This window comes from Megalobrama amblycephala, linkage group LG21, assembly GCF_018812025.1.
Source record: "Megalobrama amblycephala isolate DHTTF-2021 linkage group LG21, ASM1881202v1, whole genome shotgun sequence".
In the NCBI taxonomy this organism is placed as follows: domain Eukaryota; kingdom Metazoa; phylum Chordata; class Actinopteri; order Cypriniformes; family Xenocyprididae; genus Megalobrama; species Megalobrama amblycephala.
The window spans coordinates 6,700,336-6,704,083 of record NC_063064.1 but is presented as its reverse complement, the minus strand read 5'-3'; the positions used below and the strand labels follow the sequence as shown (position 1 = coordinate 6,704,083).

The 3,748-nt window shown below is 35.1% G+C and overlaps 1 pseudogene; it reads right to left on the bottom strand.

The window, feature by feature from the left end:
- Positions 1–2,204: 2,204 nt before the first annotated feature.
- On the bottom strand, positions 2,205–2,321 carry LOC125257328 (annotated as a pseudogene).
- Positions 2,322–3,748: the final 1,427 nt, after the last annotated feature.

The following is a 3,748-nucleotide window of genomic DNA, read 5'->3' as shown; positions in this document are numbered from 1 at the left end:
AGTTAATGCTTTTGAAAGAAAACGACAGTCACAGCTGCAATGCCACAAATTAAGGAAACTTCCAAAACATTGCATTTGAGCTGCAACCAAGGGACCAGAATGTTCTCAGAACTTCTAGCAAGGTTCTCTCAAAGTTATGAACAAGTATTCTTCCAGTAACATTAAGAGAATGTTTGTTCAAAGGTATCTGGTCTTTAGTGATGTTCTCAAAATATTAGCACAAATCTATAATATTAATATACTTAATATGATGATGATATGACATCAGAAAAAAGTTCATACAATATATGATACTTACCTGAGACTGGTGAATATATTTGCGAGTCAAATCTCATAGCTCTGTGTTGTTTTGTATCTTTTCAGTAGGTTTACACCAGAACCTCTTGAGCTCCTCATCAAACACATAAACTCCCTTCCAGTGTGTCATGGCACAAGCAACATATTGACCATCAAGTAACAAGATGAAGATCCACATGACAGGTGGAATCAGACAAGATGCAAAAGCTTTAGGACAGTTCTTTTGAGCTTCAGAAGAGTTCTGCTTGTTGTCAGAAGAGTTCTGCTGAGTATCATCATTTGGCTCTGCACAAAAACCACTGAATTTAAGTTTAAAAGGCCTTAAAAGGAGGAATATTAAAGTAAAAGTAAAAAGAGCAGGTCCAATGAAGATGGACGCTGTTAGCAGTGCATTCAGCTCGAGTATGCATGGGCATACAAAAAATTCTACTTCAACCAGCTTCTCCAGTCCAATTAACAAAAAACTCAACGGAAAAGATGTAAAAACAGATTTTTCTTTCAGATATTCCAATGATTTCTTTAAAAAATCTTTTTCCAGTGGCATCTTCTGAGAGAGAGTTTGTACAGATTCACAATTCACAATTTGTACAGATTCCTTTAACAAAAAAGAAAATAATTAAATATAAACTTCTAGTCTCTGATCAATATTGAGTTTACATGAGTTTATAAGTTTTTAACACTTAAAAAAAGTTACCTCAGGTTTTTAAACTTTTTGTACAGATGATAAGATGGTGTTGCGTGTCAGAATGTGTTGTTTTCTCTTTGTCCTTCTCTTTATCCTATTTTCAGTTTCATGTGTGACTACTTGCATTGATCAGCTCTGGTAATTTAAATGGTGCACTGTTTCCTGACAAAGGCAAATTTAAAGCACATAGTTAAGGAGGATATGAGGCAACAATAGGTTTCACATTTCCATCTAATCAAATTAGGCTATGGACAACAGCCACCCAGTGTTCTTATAATTTGTGATATTTCCTTATTTGTGCTGTTACATAATACATGTTACTATTTTAAAAAAATATTTACTTTTTTCTCAAAATTTAATGGGGGAAAGAGCTGATAGAGGCCGGTTTAAATATAACTGTGTAAAACTAAATTCAATTAACAAAATAAATGCATTTACACAATATTAACTGTTGTACATGTTTTTAATCAGTGTTACAACCGATGAAGGTGATTTTGCTAAGTATGGCGTCTTTTTAAACAATATTCGCTAACCTCCTACATAATGTCATGGTTGCTCTGAGACTTAGGGTAAGATCCAAGTGCAGTTTTATTTGGGATATCCAGAATCGTAGTATACAGCCAGATAAGAGTCAAAACACATTAACCAGTCTGGAAAAGCAAGAAAACAAAATAGCAGAAGTGCTCAGAAGTGCATGTAACAAATACAAAACCTCAATGAATAATGCCTGAAACAAAATAAGCAGAAACTAATGAATGGATTAATGAGGCATTTATATAGCGCTTTCATATGTACAACTGAACACCCAAAGTGCTTTACAATCATATCAGGGGTCTCTCCTCATCCACCACCAGTGTGCAGCATCCACTTGGATGATGCGACGGCAGCCGCAGTACAACGGCACCAGTGCGCTCACCACACCAGCTGTAGGTGGAGAGGAGAGAGAGTGAAAGAGCCAATTCAATGGATGGGGATTATTAGGAGGCCGTGATTGGTATGGGCCTATGGAGGGAATTTGGCCAGGACACCGGGGTTACACCCCTACTCTTTACGAGAAGTGCCATGGGATTTTTAACGACCACAGAGAGTCAGGACCTCTGTTTAACGTCTCATCCGAAGAACAGTGCTTTTTTGACCATATAGTGTCCCCGTCACTATCTGGGGTGTTAGGACCCACACAGACCACAGGGTGAGCACCCCCTGCTGGCCTCACTAACACCTCTTCCAGCAGCAACCTGGTTTTCCCAGGAGGTCTCCCATCCAGGTACTAACCAGGCTCAGCCCTGCTTAGCTTCAGTGGGCAACCAGTCCTGGGCTACAGGGTGATATAGCTGCTGGCATGAGTAAATACAGCTGAGTGCAATGAAGACTAATGGGTCCAGGACAAGGATTATGGGAGATGAAGTCCGATATGGTGAGGCAATAGTCCTGGTGATCATGACACTTGAAGTCTTTATGTCTTTATGTATACAGGTAATAGTATTGTACAATATAGTGCATTATACTGTATCTTTTCATAAATAATTGTAACCAAAGTTAAAATTGATTGATGTATAAGACAAGATTTAAAAAAAAAAAAAAAAAAAAAAAAAAATGGTACAAGGATTGTTCATACAACATTTCAAAATTGTCAAGGATAATAGACACAAAAAAGCCAAAGGCTTTTTTCTATTGTTGTCCTCTGTTTTTATAAAATGGAAAAACCGATCATAAATGTAGAGAAATCACCATAAAGGTTCAGCATCTTACAATACATCACCTTTATATTAATACTAAATAGCCATTTTCTAACTTCCTTTCTAAAAACACTTTTAACTTTTATCTGCTTTATACATCAAGGTGAATCATTCCAGGCTATAGCACTAGTATGTAAAAAATAATTCATCCCCATTAAACTCTTAAGTCTACAAGGATAAACATGTGTACTATTCCCCTTTGTGGAATGACTACATTTCTCACAAATACATAATAGAAGCCTGTTTCTACAGAGCACCTAAACGGACATGGTGGTGGAAAAAAAATTTGGGATGGGAGGAAAAAGTATTTTTCAAAGCTTTTGTGTTCTCTTGTAAAACTTTCTGTAAAAATGTTCTATTTAACGTTATAAATGAGTATTTTTTAATGATGAGTTTTTTTTTATTTTCATAAATATCAAAAATGTTATAGTTTATAACACTTAAAAAAAGTTACCTCAGGTTTTTAAACTCTTTGTACAGGTGATAATATGGTGTTGCGTGTCAGAATGTGTTGTTTTCTCTTTGTCCTTCTCTTTATCCTATTTTCAGTTTCATGTGTGACTATACTTGCCATTGATCAGCTCTGGTAATTTAAATAATGTTTCCATGAGGCAACAATAGGTTTCATATTTCCACCCAAACAAATTAGGCTAAAGCAGCCACACAATATATTCTGATATTCTTGTAATTTGAGCTGTTTTCTTAGTTAGTTGTGCTGTTTCATAATAACGTTATTTGTTAAAAAAAAAATATTTACTTTTTTCCCCAAAATATAATAGGGTATAACTGGGGGAAGGAGCTGATAGAGGCTGGTTTAAATATAACTGTAAAACTAAATGATTAACAAAATAAATGCAGTTACAAAATATTAACTGTTGTAACACTGATTAAAAACATGTACAATTGATGAGAGTGATTTTGCTAAGCATCTTTTTTTAACAATATTCAGTAGGCTAACACTCTTAAGGCCTTTATCTATAATGCATTATACTGTATCTTTTCATAAATAACTGTAACCAAAGTTACAATT